We start from the raw sequence: 23,835 nt of genomic DNA on the forward strand, positions 1-23,835 counted from the left end.
GTGACTGTGTGGACGTCTGTGGAAGCTCCGTAACTGCGATGGCGAGGAGTTTTGAGTTTTGATTACAGTGGAAGAATTCAAACAGACCTTACTTGTTTATTTCTACGGGGTGTTCAAAAAGTCTCTCCACAGTGCCGTATGACTGTTAGACGCGCGTGCTGTTCGACTGTTCACCTGCCTGGGTTACTTCCCGTCAAGTGGACTCTCCCAACATTCCACTGTTTTATTTATCCCAGTAAAAATGAATATTCAATAAATTAATAACTTTTATTTCACTGAGTTTCATTTCAGTATATTCACTGTGTTTTATATTTTACTCCACAAGCCAACTTATAGTGGTGGAGGGTACTTTGTATGTCATTATCATGTCCCCCTTGTTCAGTCACAAACAGTGCAGCAGGGGAAGAAACATTGTCAGTAACCCTCCTTGAGAGCTCACCATCTTTAATCTTCCCCTCATGATCTACTCCTGAAATGTGCGTAGAAGGAAGCAATACACTGGTTGACTCTTTCAGGAACAGCTCCCCTCTTGTACCATCTGCCACTGCAGAAGAGTGAGCATCACCATGACATGTTACTGCTTATTAGCCCATTCATGGCTATCAGCATACATGCAAACGTGGCACGTAGAACAACCAGACAGCTAAGGGCATATATATAGACCTGACAGGTAGAACATCCACATGGCTGTGGCCATTCATTTATGCCAGGCAGGTAGGTAGACCTGACAGTTAAGAGCATTTACCTACACCTGGACGCACGAACAGGTTAACGTCCACTATAGACTGATGACCAACTGCTGTCCACATTTCAATATTCCTGTCAATACTGTCATTATCTGCTCTTCTTTCTAATGACGGAAAGCACTACAGCTTTCAACTTTTCCTGGGCCCTTTCTGCTATTGAGGCTATCTACTAGATGCAATTTAATTTCCTAGCACACACAATACAAGAGACACAAACATTAAAATTGTAAGGACTTTAATGATCCTAATGAACTGACATATCAGAAGTTACAAAATGAGAGCAGTAGAGCAGATATGTGCAGTGTCTCAGCAATATGTGATGGTGCCCGGAACAGAAAACAGCCCACGAAGCCAAGCAAATGAAATCTGATTTCCTAATCTATAAACTATACTTTACAGATTAGGAAATCAGATTTCATTTGCTTGGCTGCATGGACTATACTCCCCCCCCCCACCTCCCCCCCCCAATGAACCACGGACCACGCCGTTGGTGGGGAGGCTTGCGTGCCTCAGCGATACAGATGGCCGTACCATAGGTGCAACCACAACGGAGGGGTACCTGTTGAGAGGCCAGACAAACGTGTGGTTCCTGAAGAGGGGCAGCAGCCTTTTCAGTAGTTGCAGGGGCAACAGTCTGGATGATTGACTGATCTGGCCTTGTAACACTAACCAAAACGGCCTTGCTGTGCTGGTACTGCGAACGGCTGAAAGCAAGGGGAAACTACAGCCGTCATTTTTCCTGAGGACATGCAGCTTTACTGTATGGTTAAATGATGATGGCATCTTCTTGGGTAAAATATTCCGGCGGTAAAATTGTCCCCCGGTCGGATCTCCTGGCGGAGACTACTCGAGAGGACGTCGTTATCAGGAGAAAGAAAACTGGCGTTCTACGGATCGGAGCGTGGAATGTCAGATCCCTTAATCAGCCAGGTAGGTAAGAAAATTTAAAAAGGGAAATGGATAGGTTAAAGTTAGATATAGTGGGAATTAGTGAAGTTCGGTGGCAGGAGGAACAAGACTTTTGGCCAGGTGAATACAGGGTTATAAATACAAAATCAAATAGAGGTAATGCAGGAGTAGGTTTAATAATGAATAAAAAAATAGGAGTGCGGGTAAGCTACTACACACGGCATAGTGAACACATTATTGTGGCTAAGATAGACATAAGCCCATGCCTACTACAGTAATACAAGTTTATATGCCAACAAGCTCTGCAGATGATGAAGAAATTGATGAAATGTATTATGAGATAAAAGAAATTATTCAGGTAGTGAAGGGAGACGAAAATTTAATAGCCATGGGTGACTGGAATTCGAGAGTACGAAAAGGGAGAGAAGGAAACATAGTAGGTGAATATGGATTGGGGTTAAGAAACGAAAGAGGAAGCCGCCTGGTAGAATTTTGCACAGAGCATAACTTAATCATAGCTAACACTTGGTTCAAGAATCATGAAAGAAGGTTGTATACATGGAAGAATCCTGGAGATACTAGTAGGTATCAGATAGATTATATAATGGTAAGACAGAGATTTATGAACCAGGTTTTAAATTGTAAGACATTTCCAGGGGCAGTGTGAACTCTGACCACAATCTATTGGTTATGAACTGTAGATTGAAACTGAAGAAACTGCAAAAAGGTGGGAATTTAGGGAGATGGGACCTGGATAAAATGAAAGAACCAGTGGTTGTGGAGAGCTTCAGGGAGAGCATTAGGGAATGATTGACAAGAATGGGGGAAAGAAATACAGTAGAAGAAAACTGGGTAGCTTTGAGAGACAAAATAGTGAAGGTAGCAGAGGATCAAGTAGGTAAAAAGATGAGGGCTAGTAAAAATCCTTGGGTGACAGAAGAGATATTGAATTTAATTGATGAAAGGAGAAAATATAAAAATGCAGTAAATGAAGCAGGCAAAAAGGAATACAAACGTCTCAAAAATAAGATTGACAAGAAGTGCAAAATGGCTAAGCAGGGATGGCTAGAGGACAAATGTAAGGATGTAGAGGCTTATCTCACTAGGGGCAAGATAGATACTGCCTACAGGAAAATTAAAGAGACCTTTGGAGAAAAGAGAGCCACTTGTATGAATGTCAAGAGCTCAGATGGAAACCCAGTTCTAAGCAAAGAAGGGAAAGCAGAAAGGTGGAAGGAGTATATAGAGGGTCTATACAAGGACGATGTACTTGAGGACAATATTATAGAAATGGAAGAGGATGTAGATGAAGATGAAATGGGAGATACGATACTGTGTGAAGAGTTTGACAGAGCACTGAAAGACCTGAGTCGAAACAAGGCCCTGGGAGTAGACAACATTCCATTAGAACTACCGACGGCCTTGGGAGAGCCAGTCCTGACAAAACTCTACCATCTGGTGAGCAAGATGTATGAGACAGGCGAAATACCCTCAGACTTCAAGAAGAATATAATAATTCCAATCCCAAACAAAGCAGGTGTTGGCAGATGTGAAAATTACCGAACTATCAGTTTAATAAGTCACAGCTGCAAAATACTAACACAAATTCTTTACAGACAAATGGAAAAACTGGTAGAAGCCGACCTCGGGGAAGATCAGTTTGGATTCCGTAGAAATGTTGGAACACGTGAGGCAATACTGACCTTACGACTTATCTTAGAAGAAAGATTACGGAAAGGCAAAAAAATCAATGTTGACTGGAATACTCTCTTTCAAATTCTAAAGGTGGCAGGGGTAAAATACAGGGAGCGAAAGGCTATTTACAATTTGTACAGAAACCAGAAGGCAGTTATAAGAGTCGAGGGGCACGAAAGGGAAGCAGTGGTTGGGAAGGGAGTGAGACAGGGTTGTAGCCTCTCCCCGATGTTTTTCAATCTGTATATTGAGCAAGCAGTGAAAGAAACAAAAGAAAAATTCGGAGTAGGTATTAAAATCCATGGAGAAGAAATAAAAACTTTGAGGTTCGCCGATGACATTGTAATTCTGTCACAGACAGCAAGGACTTGGAAGAGCAGTTGAACGGAATGGACAGTGTCTTAAAAGAAGGATATAAGATGAACATCAACAAAAGCAAAACAAGGATAATGGAATGTAGTCGAATTAAGTCGGGTGATGCTGAGGGAATTAGATTAGGAAATGAGACACTTAAAGTAGTAAAGGAGTTTTGCTATTTGGGGGCAAAATAACTGATGATGGTCGAAGTAGAGAGGATATAAAATGTAGACCGGCAGTGGCAAGAAAGCGTTTCTGAAGAAGAGAAATTTGTTAACATCGAGTATAGATTTAAGTGTCAGGAAATCGTTTCTGAAAGTATTTGTATGGAGTGTAGCCATGTATGGAAGTGAAACATGGACGATAAATAGTTTGGACAAGAAGAGAATAGAAGCTTTCGAAATGTAGTGCTACAGAAGAATGCTGAAGATTAGATGGGTAGATCACATAACTAATGAGGAGGTACTGAATAGAATTGGGGAGAAGAGGAGTTTGTGGCACAACTTGACAAGAAGAAGGGGCCGGTTGGTAGGACATGTTCTGAGGCATCAGGGAATCACAAATTTAGCACTGAAGGGCAGCGTGGAGGGTAAAAATCATAGAGGGAGACCAAGAGATGAATACACTAAGCAGATTCAGAAGGATGTAGGTTGCAGTAAGTACTGGGAGATGAAGAAACTTGCACAGGATAGAGTAGCATGGAGAGCTGCATCAAACCAGTCTCAGGACTGAAGACCTCAACAACAACAACAACAACAACAAACTATACTTGATACTAACATATATGACCTGAGAGGGCATGTATTATCCTATAGAACTGATGTATCAGATGTTGCAAAAGGTGAGCAGTGCACCAAAATTCTTGCAGTTTATCAGAAACATTCACTGCCGCACGGATCAGAATATGGCACACACAGCCAAACACATGAAACTGCAATCATTGTGACAATACAGAGGGGTACTGATTTTATAAAGAATATTATTGAAGAGTGGTTCTACGCACACTGGAACATGCAATTAGCCTACAGTGGCCATAGCCTGCAGCAGTCATCAGGCTGAGTCAGCTGTCCACTGGCCACGCGCACAATATGTTCATCCCCGTCTGCTGGCCGGTCAGGCAGGATGCTCGTGCTTTGCAGCCATGAAAAGATTAAATGAGCCTATGACAAAATATACTACTCTGCTTTTGATCTCAACCTCATCTCTTGATTATACCTGGTCCCATGGTCCCAGACAATTATACAAGGTCCCAGACTATTGAGTAATACTAAAGTTTCAGTTGAACATGAGTTTTGTAAGTGACCTCCTCCATGCGTGGACTACACTTCCTCAGGGTACTTCCAATGAATCTCAGTCTAGCACCTGCATTACCTTCTTGTTGTTCCACTTCAATTTGTCTGTACACATAATGTCAGATATTTAATGCAAGGGGGTGCTTCTAGTGACTGTTTGGCAATGGTGTTACCACACAATAATGGAACTCTCCATCTATTTATGTGCAGTAGATTACATTTGTTTATGTTTAAGATCAATTGCCTATCCCTGCACCAAGCACTGATTCTCTGCAATTTGAATGTCTGAAGATTTATCTCTGTTAAGACTGACATGCTGTTTTCTATTTGCAAGGCACACTTTAATCCAATCAAACAGCTAATCAAACAACAAAAACAAAGATACCAACCATTTCCTAAATCGTCTGAAATCCTCGCTTGTCACACTCCCACCACACACCTTGCTTGTCATGTTTGATGCCACCTCCCTATATACCAACATCCCCAATGTACATGGTCTGTCTGCTGCTGACCGTGCCCACCTGATTCCAAACCTATGGCATCCTGCCTACTCACTTTAATCAACTTTATTCTTATCAACAACTACTTCACCTTTGAGGGGCAGACAACTTTATTCTTACCAACAACTACTTCACCTTTGAGGGGGCAGACATACAAACAGATTAGGGGTATGGTCACGGGAACCACGATGGCTCCTTCCTATGCCAACCTTTTCATGGGTCACTTTAAGGGGGCTTTTCTGGGATCCATAACTCTTTAACCCCTAATTTGGTTTAGGTACATTGATGTTGTCTTTACCATATGGACCCATGGTGAGGAAGACTTGTTCAAATTCCTGGAACTTCTGAATATCTTCCCCCAACTAAATTTCACATGGTCATATTCCGAATCCCAAGCCATTTTCCTTGATGTTGATGTCTTCCTCACTGAAAACCAGCTACACACTCCTGGCCACATAAAAACTTACTAACAAACGACAGTACTTACATTTTGACAGTTACCACCCTTTCCATATAAAACGTCCCCTCCCATACAGCCTCGGCATTCAAGGCAAATGTATTTGTTTAGATGCAGACTCCTTACAGCAAGACACCATCATTCTCACCTCAGGGTTCACTGGACATAATTACTCCACCAGCCTAGTACAAAAGCAGTTTTCCTGGGCCATCACATCCAAGCCTGGACTGCTGATCCATTAAAATAACAACTTCGGAGCACACCACTGGTCACTCAGTATTATCCTGGTCCATGTATTGATCAGCTACTTCAACAAGGCCATGACTTCCTAAAACCATTCCCTGAAATGACATCCATTCTGTCTGAGATTTTGCACACAACAACTAGAATAGCTTTTTGTCACCCCGCTCTCCACAATTTTCTTGTCAGACCCTATGCTTCTTCTGTACCCATCTCCCTACTTTATGGCTCCTACCCCTCCTACCCCTGTGACTGTCCCCACTGCAAGACTTGCCCTATGCACCCTCCTATCACCACCTACACCAGCCTTGTAACTGGCAAAACATATACTGTCAAAGGCAGAGCCATCTGTGAAACATGTCATATACCAACTGTTATTTGAACACTGTTTGGCCTTTTACAGTGACATGACTACCACCAAATTATCAGTTAGGATAAGTGGACATAGGCAGAAAGTGTATATTGGCAACACGCAATATCCTGTTGCAGAACATTTTTTACAACATGACAATCATGACCTTGGTGCCTGTTTACCATATGCGCCATCTGTGTTCCTCCCCCAGACACGAGTTTCTCAGAACTCCGCAGGTGGCAACTAGTGTTACACCATGTCCTTGATTTTTGCCATCCATGTGGCCTTAATTTACGTTAACTTCTTCCACCTCAGGATTTCTTCAAAGTAACTACTCCTTACTTCACTCCATCTTAGTTTTCTACATCTTTCATTTTCTTATATTTTTCACCGGCCCCTCCCTCCTGTGTTACGTACAATGCACTTAGCTTTTCACTCTTATTTACTCATACATGATGTTTAAGCAGTAATCTCTGTCTAGCATGTTACCCTGTCTTCCACCTTTAAACTCTCAGGTTTTCAAACCTCGTCCGATGCAGTCCCCAACAATCAAATCAGTCTTTCCTTCTCACCCCGTGAGGTAAGTCTCCCCTGACCCAAGGTTCTGGGTGACTTTCTCAAAATTGTATGCCAACCTTCTAGAAGTCCAGGAACCTGTGTTCACCTTGAGTGCCAGTATCTACTGCCTGCCAACTCTTGTGAAGAAATGGAGTGATTGTGGATCTTGCTGTGTGTGGGGAAAGGTGAGGGAGGGGGGCACAGAACTGATCCTGAACTTAATCAGCATCACTGATTTTAGATATGTAGTTGACTCATGAGGACCAAACTTGGTAGCATTGATGCCAAGGACATGGGGAAGAGAAATAATGCAGAATCAATTAAATCGAAACACTTTTAATGTGCTGCTATGGTACATCATACCATTACATACTAGTACCATTACTGCTGCAAAATGGGCTCAATATGGTGCCCATCAGTGTCCAGAAGAGTCTGAAAGTGCAGGATTGCATTCCGCACAGCAAAACAAAGCATGTCTGTAGGTATGCTGGCTAACTCTCTCAATATGCTGCAGTTCAGATCAGCACACATGTGAATATTCCCCCGGTAACCCTATCCTTCAGATAGCCCTGCAACCAGAAATGACAGGGAGTGTGTAACGTTCCCTGGCAAACTCACATTATTAAAGAACAAGAGTTTATTTGTACCATATACGCCGCTCTGGGCAAGTTGTATATATCGTAATTACTGAACAAAAATATTACTGAATGTGGTGTAAAAGACATTTGTTATTCTCCTTATATTTTTTGTTGTAATATTTCTCTGTATTTAGGATAGGAATTTTTCTGTATTTATTATGTGATTGTAAAATGTGTCAGTATTTGCGATAGCAGAGATATATAAAATGTTGTCAGAAGAGAATAATATCGTCAATTTGCAAAGAAATGTTAATAGTCAGCAATACTATTTAAGCACAATGCATTATGTATTCTTTGGTCTTCTCTGTTCAGAAGTCATTGCGGTAGGACACTGTGAAAGAGTTTTTTACGAATGGGTAGACTTCTTTTGTCTCTGTCTGGACTTAGCCGCCATTAGACGATGCGTTACGAATTAATGTGAGTTGTATTGTTGTTTGATCTAAATATATTAGAGTTTATCAAAAGTGTGAATTATTTATGTAAATTAGCTTGCCCACGTCATCTATAAAATTTCTTTAAGAATTTTTCAGCATTTTTTAGCGGTGTTGCTGGGCTGTGCCGCGACCAACAATAGGCGGCACATTTAAAAAATTATCAAACCCGTAAATCGGGAACACAAGCATAAAAATCAATAGTGAACTAAGAGATTGTTCTTCTTTTTCAGTGATCCTGTGGCTGATAAAATTTGAATTAATTATACGTTTGTGCATTCGTAGGCGGATAGCTAATGTTAGTTAACATTGAAATTTAAACAGTTTGGTTCTTTCAAAATATCTTAAATGTGTAATGAAGTAGGTTTGATCAGTGATAAATGTCGGCTTGGCAATAATTAAAACATTTTCAGCTAATAGAGGTAATCTTGTGTTCTATGGCTAGTGCCGGGACAAAATTCAGTAAAAATATTTAACAAAAAAACCCACTCCATCTGGAAAGTGTATGCCAAGGCCGAATGATTTAAAGGACTCAATTCTCAACCTAATATTCTTAACCAGTTCATATGAGTTCACGTAAATATTATTTTTTCTTTAAATGTACGTAATTCTTAAGAAAGTAAAAATTTTTATTACCACACGAAAATAAGAAAGTGGTTCTACAACAAAGTTCGCACGAAAGAAAATTAACTTAAAAGCAAAAGATAAAATTTATTATTCTTCTTTAACGAAATTTCAAATCAATTCCATTCATTTCGACGATTTCGTTAAATTGGCGCCCAACGTGGGGCTCGAATACGCAGTGGCCACTAAATACCCGTGAGATAACTAGGGAATTAATATAGTCGAACTTTGTTGCAGAACATTTAATAATTTTTCTATGTATTGTATGTATTGCATAACCAATATTGTGTGGTAATACCTGTGTATGATTTTTTGCATGAGAACACTATGTACCCAGAGGCAAGCTGAAGAAGAGAGCTCAATATTTCGAAAAATTAATTACCTACCACAATATCAGGGGGCAGCTGCACCCAAGATAGATCACCAAAAGGTAAAGCTACAGTGTAGTTGCCCTGTAGGTAGTAAAGTAGCCTCAGTGCAGTGTTCTCGGATCATTAGTGGTGTGCTTGTTGTTAGTACTTTGTTTTAAAATAACAGGACATTTAGGTAGTTAGTCATTGTAGTATATAGTAAGTGCGTATTAGTTAATGTCCATTTCTTGTGTGATTATGTCAGTAAAACCTGAGTGTTAGGATATTTAGTTCAGATTTTATTTCTTTTGTTTACTATGGTTAGATTGCGTAGTCAGAAAGATATCAACATGGATAATGAGCAACAGTCAGTAAGTAGTGATACCGAGTTGGAAAGTGGGACACAAAGTAATGTTAGTGACGTAGTTCAGGAAGTACAATGTGAAAATCTGGGGGCAGAAGGGCAAGAAATGTTGCCATTGCCACCCAGTGATTCAGTTGATAGCGGAAATACTGTGCCATCCGCAAGCACTGGACACGGACCAGAGAGTGGTGAGGTGTCAGAAGTGCAATCATTAAGAGTTATGTTCGAGCGCATGCTCAATTTCCAAGCTGAAATTGTACGCGTGCAAGCAGAGCGTGATAGAGAACGTGATGCTGAACAAGCAGAGCGTGACCAGAGATTGGTAGCTGAATTTGCATGTATGCAAGCAGAACGCGATAAAGAACGTGATGCAAAACAAGCAGAGCGCGATAAAGAACGTGATGCCAAACAAGCATAGCGCGATAAAGAACGTGATGCCAAACAAGCAGAGCGCGATAGAGAACGTGATGCCAAACAAGCAGAGCGCGATAGAGAATGTGATGCTAAACAAGCAGAGCGTGACCGACGCCTGCATGAGAGGGACTTGCAGTTGATGCAAACTTTAGAAGTTATGCAAAGTGAGATTGTTAGTTTGAAACAAAAATATGAAACCATACCCAAAACGGTGCAAGAATTAAGCGAAAGAGTAGATAGTGTTCAAGTGGCTAACGCCAATATCGTAGAGGAAATCAGTGTCCTGACTAATAGGGTCGAACAACTAGAAATTGACACAACTCAAGTAATTGAGAACAAAGTGATCGAACAAGTGCACAAAGTAGGAAATGAAGTCATAAAAGAAATAGATCAGAAAGTGCATGCCGCAATTGAGGCCAGAGATGTGGGCTCAAGTGCGGATGTGCAGGATCTAAAAAAGATTGTGCACAAAGACATTCCGCTGTGGCAGCGGAGTGTGGACCGTCGTCTTGCCAAGATGGAGCTTAGCTTGCGGCATGACGAGGCACGGGCGTATGTCACGCCAGCCAGGTCCAACAATGATAGGCATATAAATACTGCAGTAAGAAATTGCGACTGCGAGACAGAACAGGCAACCAATGTAAGCGAAACAAATAAATGTCATTCCAAAGTAGTGATTGAAGAAAGCTTGATTAGGAACCGACAGTTTCAGATCTTTACAACGGAGAAGAAATCTGTTCACCCTGTAGTGTTTATCAAGGGATTTAGAAACATTTTGCCCAGCGTTTGGAGTCATACCCAGAAAATACAGTTCGTTATGTCTTACATACAAGGAGATGCTGCATTATGGGCAACCGAAGCAGCTGACAGTTGTGATACATATGAGCAATTTGAAAAAGCATTCTTGGCCAAATATTGGTCAACATGTATCCAGGAGAGATTACGGAAGGAGGTATATAATCCAGAGCCGTATTCTCCACGACTAGGCAATTTGCGAAAATATTTCAAGAAGTACATTAATAAGACCCGTTACTGGGACGAACAGATTTCATCCCGGGATTTGATCAGACTTTTGAAGTCACACTTGCCGATACATGTAAAGGAAAAACTTATACACGTGCCTGAAAATGATATGGAACATTTCTTGTCTGTTCTGGACTCAATTGACCTGATTCAGGAGGATGTTAAGGCAGCCTCTGAACAGGCTAGAAGTAACGGAAACGGTTATAGAAATGGTCGAAATAACACGCCTCCACCAAGTAATGGAAACGGCGGAGGTAATAATAGGAGACAAGAGTATGCACAAAACGGAAATAGAGGTAGAGACCGGAACGGCAATAGTCCGCCGGTGAATAATGACCGGAAAAGGAGATTCGATGACCGGTATGAGACAGGCCCACCAAGCAATAACAGATGGAAAAATGCCAGGGGGCCGAGCAACACTAATACTTATAATGATGCAAACCGAACTCGGCCGCAGAACCAGAGGCCCAGTCCGGACCGGCAAAACAGTGATAGATATGACAATAACCGACCGCCACCACAAAATGCGCCAATTGCGCAACCGTGGCGGCCGACGCAACACAACGTGCACATAGTGGAGGTCAGTGACACAGAGCAGCCACGCCCATCCACTAGCAATAATTCAACAAACTAGGTGCAGCCGAGATACGCTCTCCATCGTCGGCTGAGGTTTGGAGTGAGAGCAGCCCGACACAGAACAAAACACCGAACAAAATCTGTATCCTTAGGTATAATGACGGGGTACAGATGGGAGATGAATTAATAACTGAACCATCCACATGCATAAAGGAGCACAAAGACAAAGTACAAGCGATAATAGGGGTCAAAATTAATAATATTGATGTGCAAGCGGTCGTAGATACAGGTGCTACTGTCAGTGTTATGAGTATGGACTTATTCAAAGTACTGGGGAAGGAAAGGCGTATGCTGACTTTTCCCGTGAATAATTGTAAAGTCACTGGAGCCATAAGTGCACAGCGACAAATAATTAAACTCCAAGTTCGGGTAGAGATGTATTTAGGGGATGAAGCCATAGCGTGCTCATTCCTGGTAGTAAAGGGTTTAAAAGTAGCCTGCATTTTGGGGGTAGATTTTTTGAGAGAAAGGGATGCAATAATCGACCTTTCTCGGGGAAAATTAAGTTTGATGAATGCTGGTAGGAGAATAGAATTGTCCATGCTCAGATCTGAAGAGGTACCTGTACCTAATTGTAATGCTATTAACATAAAGTGTAGGAATCAGTCGATACTACATTTAGACAATCATTGTCTAGGACAGAATCTCTATTATCCTGACGTACAAGGTGATCAATTAAAAGCAAATGTGGACGCACTTGTGAACAAAGTATCACAGTCCGAAAATTTGAACTCTATGCAACAGCAGGATTTGGTACAGTTATTATCTAATTATGCAGATGTATTTTCAGAACGACCAGGAATTGTTAAGGGATATCAGTACAATAACGAGGTGAAGCCTCACAAAACTTACTGTCGAGCCTCATACTCCATTCCTTGGTCCAAGAAGGAAATAGTAGCTAAAGAAATAAGAAAACTGATCGAGTGGGGAATAATAGAACCGTCTTTGTCCCCTTATAGTAGTCCTTTGGTGGCGGTAGCAAAAGCAGACGGACAGGTACGGTTAGTACTAGATGCGAGAGACATAAATGAAATTATTGTACCCGTTAGGACTCATCCGGAAAATCTTGATGAGCAAATTCAAAAATTTCATGGAGTGCAATATTTGACATCTATTGATATGAGAAGTTCATTCTGGCAAATCCTGCTCACACCCGAGTCGAGGAAATATACTGCATTTATATTTGGGGGAAGGAGCTACCAATTTAGGGTACTACCTTTCGGCTTAAATGTAAGTGCAGGAGTTTTCATAATAGCCCTCGACGCGGTTTTAGGTCCGGATTTGCTGCAAAGGGTAACAGTGTATGTAGACGATCTAGTGATTGCCACTGCCACCTGGGAGGAGCATGTAGAACTACTGAGTAAAGTCTTAGAAAGGTTTAAGCAAGCGGGAGTAACAGCGAATCTTGATAAATCCAAATTTGGACGTAATCAGATTAAATTTCTAGGTCACATAATAACACCACAAGGCATCAAGCCTGACAGCAAAAAACTTGATGTAATTCGTGGGTTTCCTAGTCCGAGAACTAAGAAACAGCTCAAAGCATTTATAGGTCTAGCATCCTTTTTTAGACGGTTTGTTCCCAACCAATTAATGAATAACGAATCTTTATTGAGCCTGTTGCGTAAAAATGCGCACTGGGTGTGGACAGAAGAATGTCAACGCGCATTTGACGCTATCAAAAATGCCTTGGTGAACGCAAACATACTGCGACACCCAGACATGACAAAAGATTTTTGTATAGCGACAGATTTGTGTTCATACGGTCTGGGCGCGTGTTTATTTCAGTGGGACAGGAGCAACGACCCCACAACAATCAATGTAATCGGATTTGCCAGCCGCACACTAAACAGCTGCGAGAGAGCATATTCCGCTACCGAATTAGAGGCTCTTGCAGTGGTTTGGGCGGTAAAGAAATTTAACTATTACATCTATGGTAAAGAAGTCAAAGTATTCAGTGACCACCAGGCTCTGAGCTATTTAATGACTTGCAAATTATACCATACCCGCTTGCTAAGATGGAGGTTAGCATTACAGGAATATAAAATTAAAATCATGTACCTAAAAGGACAAGATAATGTTGTAGCAGACGCCTTATCGAGGCTTCCACTAGGGCAATCCTCAATGTCAAATATTTTGGAACAATCGGAGGAACATCGAATACTATTAGTACAAGATAAGGTACATAGGAGGGACTTTTTACATATGTGTAAAAATATGTCTATATTGCAGGAAACTGATCCGATTTGGCGAGATATCATTAGCAAAATTAAAGAAGGAACCAATCTTAAAAGTGTTCAGAATTTCAAAATAGTAGATAATATTCTGTATTATAAAACAGGTGTGTCAAATGACCATGGAGTCGTGTGTATACCACAACAGGCTATCCCAGCTGTAGTGTGGCACACGCATTTAGCATGGGGTCACGCTGGGATAGGCAAGACAATAAGGATTTTGTCCAAATTCTGTTATTTTAAGGGGATAAGCCAGCAGACTCGCACCATTATCAGGACTTGTCCTCTGTGCCAAAAAGCTAAGTTTCAAAATAGGTCCACAAGGTTTGAACTGCATCCTATAGTGCCTCATCGACCACTTCAGTTAGTATCTATAGACATAGCAGGACCCTACCCACGAGCCAGGGGTGGATTGAAGTACATTTTAGCGGTGTATGACCTTTTCTCTAAATATTTAAAAATATACTGCCTTAAATCAGCCACTGCTCGTGGAATAGTTAAATGGTTAGGGAAGGAATATTTTACACAAGTGGGTAAGCCTGAAGCGATAATATTGGATAATGCTTCCTATTTTACAGGCCATACCTGGAAAAACTACTTACATGAACAAGATATAAAGCATATACTAATTTCCCGTTTTCACCCACAAGCAAGTTTAGTAGAGAGAACATTTGGAGAGTTAAATAAATTTTTCAGGTTATACATTGCATATAAACACACAAGATGGCCAGATCTGATACCTAAGTTTGTAGAAGTTCACAACGCAACCCCGCATGCTTCTACGGGGTATCCACCAAACGAGATTATAATGAATAATAATAGAGTTTTGAATGAGTGGCTGGCACCTTTGCCTAAGGTCCCAGTCATTCCTGAGCCTAAGGAAGAGAAGATAAGAAAAGCAGGGTGCAACCTTACCAGGTGCGCTCAGAAAAGGAAAGAAAAATATAATCGACATGTGACGAATAACCAAAAATTTAGTGTTGGGGACTTGGTACTCTTACGCAATCATCCTAAGTCCTCGGCATCCTTGAAACAGAATAGCAAGTGGCAATTGGTGTACAATGGACCTTTTAGAGTAGTAAATGTGCCACATGAGTGTAGCTATCTCTTAGCAGATCCCCACTCAGGGAGAGTACGGGGAATGTATCCGCGTAAGGATGTAAAAGCATTCCTACAGTAAAAGACTAATAGTCCTATGTGGACACCATTCTTTTGTAAATAATGAACATTAATGATGTGTGATCTTTAGAGATAATGTACTAGTGTAGAAGTGTTTAGTTATAAGAATATGATTGACTTTCTCATGTGTATGGATATTTGTGTTATGTACTCTTAATTTGTGTTATCTAGAACATGCTCTAAATGTTTGCACAGATAATCTGATTAGTGCAATTATTTGTAGTGTTAAGCTGCGACAGAGTTCAATCAAAAAGAACATTTTAGTAATGATTAGTTAGTGTACTACATAATTTTCTATGTGCCCAAATTTGAAATATTTCTTGGCACAATCTTTTCTATTATGTGTATGTATGTAGATATGTGTAGCTGTCAGATTGACAGATTCGAACCCAGAATAATATCAATAATATGAGGCCCTGAGAACTTTATTATCTCACCAATGTTATTAGAGAAAATAATGCACCCAGTAGTGACCCGAGGGCACCACGGGAGGCAAACTTGTTGCAAATTTATGTAATGCAAAGTTACGCACAAAGAAGCTTCAATTGAAGCATGTGCAGATTCAAACAGCAAAAAAGAGCTAGCCAGATACAGTCCAAGTCAATTTTTGCCTACAGAGACTACACTGTAGTTACGTAGGACGTTGATAGTAAAGTGTGACATGAGTTCAAAGGAGTTATTGAACAATATGCCTGAATCCGGCTGGAATGCACAAATAAAATCTACTCAAACACGAATATAGATGACTTTTGGGCAAACTAATACAAAATTTTGTATTTTGTTACCATGTACACAAATATCACACCTTGGTAAAGAGTTACGAATGTGCTATTAAAAAAAAATTGCACAGCGGACATTGTAAATAAAAATAAAGGAACTTAAACAAAAGTGCAGTATTGTGCGGCAGAGACAGACAGTGACTGTTAAACCTGCAGCAATACGTCACAGAGTAGTTGAGTATAAGTAATAAAAAACTGTATCATCGCCGTGTGTGCAAGTGGACAAGGAACTAGCACGACACGAACAGTGAACCGATAACGGACGGTGGATCAAGCTAGTGTCAAACTTTAACTCTTTGTGTGTCAAGGGACGCTAGGAAAGCGCATTGACTACAGAGATACATTTTGTCCAAAGGTGAAAACTTGCGTGTGACTAATGACAAGTCATGACATGGTGAAAAATATTGTATGCCCATAAAACGTGTTACTGTGACAACGAAACATTGTGCAAACCAGACTAGTGAAGGCCTACTGAGTAATAACTGCCACTAACTGTGTGCGTTCTTTCCCACAGCAGGAAAAAAGCCTATAAGGATAGTACACTGTTTCTGAACTTGTTGCATGTTTCCTGGAGCACTGCAAGAAGACGTCGCACGGGCGAGCGGATATCCAACGCGCATCCGGCTACATCAGCTATGCAGCGGCCGCAGCAGCCCGTAGCAGACCAGACAGACAGCCACGCCCCTCCGCGCCGTAGCTGTCAACGCCGGGGGCGGTGACCTACACGCCGCTCAACAATCACTCCGCACCGCTCACCAAATACAGCATTATTGATTTTTTTTTTATGTTCACATAAACTGAATAACATGTCAATGACTTCATTTCGATAAACATTGAACATTTACTATGTAGGACAAGTGACCTTGTAGTGTATCACAAGAATAATAGTATCACACACAAAAAACTTCAGTCGAACTGTATGTGACTGATATTGTGTAATTGTGTAACCATTTGTGACGAACTGCTAATTTAATTCAAATGAATAACTGTTAAAGAGACAATATTGACCATGAACCAACTGGGATGGCTGGGCTCCGGCACAGTTTTGCCCAGGTTTTCTGTTTGCCTACGCCCAAATGGGGGAGCCATGAACTTATATAACACTGGGACTAAATAAAAGAGCCATTCCGTAAAATATACAAGTGTAAAGAACGTTACTGGCACCATTGTGTCAAAGTGTAAAAACTCTTTGCCAAATGCTGCCAGGGGGCAATGTAACGTTCCCTGGCAAACTCACATTATTAAAGAACAAGAGTTTATTTGTACCATATACGCCGCTCTGGGCAAGTTGTATATATCGTAATTATTGAACAAAAATATTACTGAATGTGGTGTAAAAGACATTTGTTATTCTCCTTATATTTTTTGTTGTAATATTTCTCTGTATTTAGGATAGGAATTTTTCTGTATTTATTATGTGATTGTAAAATGTGTCAGTATTTGCGATAGCAGAGATATATAAAATGTTGTCAGAAGAGAATAATATCGTCAATTTGCAAAGAAATGTTAATAGTCAGCAATACTATTTAAGCACAATGCATTATGTATTCTTTGGTCTTCTCTGTTCAGAAGTCATTGCGGTAGGACACTGTGAAAGAGTTTTTTACGAATGGGCAGACTTCTTTTGTCTCTGTCTGGACTTAGCCGCCATTAGACGATGCGTTACGAATTAATGTGAGTTGTATTGTTGTTTGATCTAAATATATTAGAGTTTATCAAAAGTGTGAATTATTTATGTAAATTAGCTTGCCCACGTCATCTATAAAATTTCTTTAAGAATTTTTCAGCATTTTTTAGCGGTGTTGCTGGGCTGTGCCGCGACCAACAATAGGCGGCACATTTAAAAAATTATCAAACCCGTAAATCGGGAACACAAGCATAAAAATCAATAGTGAACTAAGAGATTGTTCTTCTTTTTCAGTGATCCTGTGGCTGATAAAATTTGAATTAATTATACGTTTGTGCATTCGTAGGCGGATAGCTAATGTTAGTTAACATTGAAATTTAAACAGTTTGGTTCTTCCAAAATATCTTAAATGTGTAATGAAGTAGGTTTGATCAGTGATAAATGTCGGCTTGGCAATAATTAAAACATTTTCAGCTAATAGAGGTAATCTTGTGTTCTATGGCTAGTGCCGGGACAAAATTCAGTAAAAATATTTAACAAAAAAACCCACTCCATCTGGAAAGTGTATGCCAAGGCCGAATGATTTAAAGGACTCAATTCTCAACCTAATATTCTTAACCAGTTCATATGAGTTCACGTAAATATTATTTTATCTTTAAATGTACGTAATTCTTAAGAAAGTAAAAATTTTTATTACCACACGAAAATAAGAAAGTGGTTCTACAACAAAGTTCGCACGAAAGAAAATTAACTTAAAAGCAAAAGATAAAATTTATTATTCTTCTTTAACGAAATTTCAAATCAATTCCATTCATTTCGACGATTTCGTTAAAAGTGAGATCAAGTGATCATACCAGCCAAGAATTTGGAAATGATCAGCTGATAAGACGTCTGATGAGACTGATAAGATCTCTTTCCCCTGTAGGGTGGGTACGAAATACTGGTGAAGTATATCGCAGTAACTCTGGGCAGTCACACTGCATGCCTTTGGCCCTTGAGCACCAACCTGTTTAAAAAGAATGGGCCAATGATGACCAAAGCCATGAAGCCACACCATACAGCGACACATTCACCATACAGAGAAATTTCATGCACAGTGACTGGAGATGAAGATCTCCACGCTCGGCAATTCTGTGTGTTCGTCTCGCCCATCAGAGAAAAACCAGCTTCGTCTGTCCATAGCATGGTCCCAGGCCAGCCCTTGTCAACTTCAATCCTTGTAAAAAGGTAGAAAGAAAAGTCAACACGTTGTCATGCATCCTGTGGTGCAAACTGCTGTACGATATGGACCTTGTTCGGATACCATTTGAGAATGGTTCAAAGCACCTTCCGTACAGTGGACCACGGGTTGTTCCACTATTGTGACACAGCATGCGCAGTGCCTGATGATCGAGAATTGTGCACAGCGTTCGTCTGCCATAGCAACAGCGATTTCATAAACCACCTTTGGTGCAACTGGTCATCAGCCTCTTCCCAGAGTGACACCCAGTTCTCCAGACGACTCGAACTACTTCATCATGCTCCACACAGCAGGTGGAGAAGAAGAACTCTCCCATAATCCTTTCAGCTGGCAATATTCTATAAGTGCAGCTGCAGCAATACTGTTGATTTGGTAATAGAGCTTCACGAATAATGTCCTGCTCCGTTTGTTCAAGCTCATGTTGTCCCAGCTCACATGCACTGCGACTGATCATGTGTGTGAGGCATGAATCACGATGACTGATCACAGCACCTGGTGGCTGTAGTCAGAACTGGACGGTGGCATTGTGACGCGTGGAAATCGTGCACCCCATACTCTAGACATTAATGCCACCAAGTTTGGTACACATAAGGCAATTAGTTTCCACGTTATAATGAGTTGAATAGGGAAAGTTTAATTATAACCACCCAATAGAATTAAAGACTGCAATGTAAGAATGGACAATGTTAACCTACTACTGTCATTTAGAGGGCAAAGCACATACAAATAAACTGCAGTATTTGCCATTGTAAGTTTGAAAGTGTTTGGAATACTGGGTGCTTGAGATATTTATGAGCTTTGATTAAAAACATTATGCATTAGAAGAGGTAATCCTAAGACATGGAATGCAATTGCTTCTCACATCTTTCTGTATAACCATGTTAAGAGTTGTTTCCCTTATAACTGGTGGGAAGCAACCAAACACTATCACCTAGATAGTGTGTAAGCTACACTGAGTTGACACTGTTACTTTTCTTTCAATGAAACACTGAAATTGGTGATTCCTTCTCAACTGTCTCATATTAAATTACACTGATTACACTGTTCAACACATGAAGGTTAGGAAAGTCAAATAAACTAAACTTTGTTAATTTGGTGCCACTGAATTCAAAAGTGAGCATACAAGTTGCATATTAGCTCTGGTTTTCTTCCTACCCTGAGTTCTGGTCCACAAAGTATGGTGAAGTGGCTGACATGTTGTGGGTCACCTTTCACAACCTTCCGTACCTATCATTTCCGGAAAGTTCGTGAAGTACTTTACGTTTGTATATCTGGAATATCTGACAGTTTATTCCGGAATATTCAATCTTTGTATAAATTTTTAAGTTCTAAGTGTTGTACTTCACTGATAATCCTGCATTTGGATGTGCACTTGATTGTGGTTTTGAAGTGACACTTTTTGGTGGAGATGCCAGGTACTTCAAAACATCTGCATCACCGTGGCTCCAGTTAGGCAATATAAAATCCATTGTGTACACAGACAGGAACCTGAATCAAGCACTATATCATTCCTAAGATCTATATATGTAAGGGATTGATCGAGTCTAGAACAGTAATAAGTCAGCTGCAAATCATGAACCCATAAGAATTTTCTGGGGAAGCTTATCAGGACCCAAAGAAATAGCTGAAAGAATTTGACTGAGTTGTCAGATACAAGTGGGATGACATGATGTATTTAGAAAATGTGTACTTTTACTTGTATGGAATAGCCCAACAGTGGTTCAAAACATTGTTGAGAAGCTCAATATCTGGGACAAATTCCAGGCCAAACTGAAGAAAACGTTTGGTGATAATCAACAGCAAGTCAATTTAGCAGAAGAAAAATTAGGCCCAACTTCATAGCAAAATGACAAAGTCATATACACAGAATATTCTGGTGCTTCACAACATCATCACTCTGAATATAACACAAACTGAAAAACCTCACATCTGACGAAAGGAACTGAAGAAGACATTTACCAAAAGGTAAAGGTTGAATTCATCATAAGGGTCCAGCATATCAAGGAAATGCAACAGAGACAGATAGATAAATAGATAGAGATAGAGAGAGAGAGAGAGAGAGAGAGAGAGAGAGAGAGAGAGAGATTGTGGAAGATCACCACGACCTCACTTCTCCCATACGCCACCTTGTAAGAGAAGAGATACAGCAGTTTATGGCAGACAGAACTGTCGGAATGAGAACACGAAATAGCAGCCACAAACATCAACCTCTTACATCAGGATGTAATATAGACTCTTAAAGGAGGGGTGTTTTGATCTTTGGCACCAACTTCCACCACCAGTCGAATGTGCCATGAAGAGTCGACTCAGGCAACTCAGACTTACATCACCACCATCAAATGCCAACCCAGCACCCAGCTTCCACAAGTACAGCCAAATCCTCCAAGTAAAATGCCCTGCAGAAGAACACATTTGGAGAATGAAGGACAACATGCCAGTCTGTTTTCACTGCAGACGCCCAGGACCTATGTGCTATTGCAGAGAACGTATGCTTGTTTTTGATGACTATTATGCCACAAGACATCAACTGTCCCAACACTCTTATTCATGCCAGTCAACCACAGACGATAATAATCCATCTGTGGGACAAAGCTAATTGATGTGTTATGAACAAGGTTGCTCTCCAATACGTCGCAACCATTCCCTGTCACCATACACAGATACCAGCCTTTTGCCTAGCAGCCGAATTCAGGTAAACTAACTGAGGTAATCATCTATTGAGGTGGGCCGCCAAAGACAAAAATCCTCTTTGGATGACAGTTACCAAGATGACAGGAAATCTCATCGATGTTATCATCATTGGCCAACAAGTCCAGGTCTTCAGGCCATGAGTGGCTTACCGGGACCATCCGACCGCCGTGTCATCCTCAGAGGAGGATGGCGGATAGGAGGGGCATGGGGTCAGCACACCGCTCTCCCAGCCATTATGATGGTATTCTTGACCGAAGCCGTTACTATTCGGTCGAGTAGCTCCTCAATTGGCATCACGAGGCTGAGTGCACCCCAAAAAATGGCAACAGCGCACGGCGGCCTGGATGGTCACCCATCCAAGTGCCGACCATGCCCGACAGCACTTAACTTCCGTGATCTCATGGGAACCAGTGTATCCACTGCGGCAAGGCCGTTGCCTCTTTCCTGTAATGCCAAATGCTTATTGTCACCGGCTAAATAAGATTACATTCCATGAGACACAAAAGCAATTGTGCTGATGGTCAGACATGAGAAATGTGTCCTGTTAACAGACACATGTATTGCAAAAGTAACTATCAATCTCAGAACACAGTCCTTCAAAGTTATTATTTTAACAGAATGTACTCATGATGTTATTCTTTGATGGGACTCCTTGAGACTTCACAAACAATAATGGTCTGTGCAAAATCTGAGCTCCACATCGAGAAAGGTATTCCAACAAGCACATAAAATAAAATTACCTCTGGGTGACTGCTCTTGTATTTGGTGGTATCTTGCCATCATCAAAGAGATGACCTTCAGTTATCAATAGAGACACACATTTAAACTGTGAGGCTTCTGTCAAGTGCAAAGTGCTACTCAGACACACAAATAAATCTACATGCCAGCAATGATCATATGCATATGGGTGGTGTGGGAGAATTTCAGATAACTATCTGTCACAACTCAGCGTAAAAGTACATGTGTACGGACAGCAGAAACAGTCCAGGAAGTGCAGCTTAAATTCAACGAAGAATCATGCTCCACCATCACTACAGGAGAAAGCTATTATTGAACTGTCAATACAATCTGACCTGAGTGAGAAACAACTTGGCAAGTGATAGCCATTCTACATCAATTTTTGGATGCTTTCAAAACCATACTGGAAGAAAGACAGCCCAAATGGTAGACGACACTGTATCAACACTAAGGAACATTCACCAATTAACCTGCACTCACATCTGTCACTTGCTGAACAATACATAATCCGGGAGGAAGCGGAGAAAATGCTGCAAGATGACCTCACTGAATCTTCAGAATCCATGGTCCTCCCAGGTAGTCCTTGTGAAGAATAAGAGTGACACATGGTGTTTCTGTGTTGACTACTGACAATGGACAAAATCATGAAGAAAGATGTCTATCCATTGCTGCTCATTGAAGACACTGTGGGACTGCTTGAAAGGAGCATGGTGTTTTGAAACTATGAACCTATAGCTAGCTCCCATGGTGTTTTGAAACTATGGACCTATAGCTAGCTAACTCCTGACAACGACTATGAGTTCAAAGTTATGCTGTATGTACTATGCGAAATTCCGGCTACCTTGAAATGTATGATGGACGGCCTTCTTTGACACCTTAAATGGACAAATCTGAATGACACTTGTTCTTTCAAAGACATTCGAAGATCATCTAAGCTGCCTGACAACTGTACTGTAGTGTAGTGTGTTCAGGCAGCAGACCTCTGCCTAAATGCGAAAACAAGTCTCTTTGTCTTCCAAGAAATGAAAGTCTTGGGGCACCTATTGAATGGACCGAGCGAGGTGGCGCAGTGGTTAGCACACTGGACTCGCATTCGGGAGGATGCCGGTTCAATCTCGCATCCGGCCATCCTGTTTTAGGTTTTCCATGATTTCCCTATATCGCTCCAGGCAAATGCCGGGATGGTTCCGCTGAAAGGGCACGGCCGACTTCCTTCCCCATCCTCCCCTAATCCGATGAGACCGATGACCTCGCTGTTTGGTCTCTTCCCCCAAACAACCCAAGCAACCTACTGAATGATGATGGAGTCAATACTGAACCAGAGACAATAAGAACAGTCACAGATTTTTCAGCTCCTCGGCACATTCATGATGTGGGAAGTTTTCCTGGAATGTGCTCATACTACCAGCAATTCACACAAACTTCTGTACCAAAGCACAGTCTTTGCAAAAATAACTGCAGGGAAGTGACAAACTTTATTGGGATGAGGCGTAAGAAAGACCTTTCCTTGTCCTTAAGGTGCCACTAACATTATCTCCAGTCCAGCATAGAATAATGATAACGCCAAGACAGAACTTCACACTGATGCTAGTTCTAGCACAAATTTAGGAAGTTGTTGAAAAGGTGATAACTAATGCTTCCAGAGCATTCTCTAAGTTTGAGAAGAACTAACCCACGACAGAGAGAGAGAAAGAGAAAGAGAGAGAGAGAGAGAGAGAGAGAGAGAGAGAGTGTGTCTTGCAGTTGTTTGAGCCCTCTGCG

The 23,835-nt window shown here is 41.0% G+C and overlaps 1 protein-coding gene across 1 annotated transcript in view; it reads right to left on the reverse strand.

Annotated features, from left to right (window-relative positions):
• The window catches only part of LOC124612550 (valine--tRNA ligase), a 208,721-nt gene that overhangs the window by 87,688 nt on the left and 97,198 nt on the right, over positions 1 to 23,835 (reverse strand). The window lies entirely within an intron of this gene.

The sequence above is a fragment of the Schistocerca americana genome, chromosome 4 (assembly GCF_021461395.2).
Source record: "Schistocerca americana isolate TAMUIC-IGC-003095 chromosome 4, iqSchAmer2.1, whole genome shotgun sequence".
NCBI classification, from domain to species: Eukaryota; Metazoa; Arthropoda; class Insecta; order Orthoptera; family Acrididae; genus Schistocerca; species Schistocerca americana.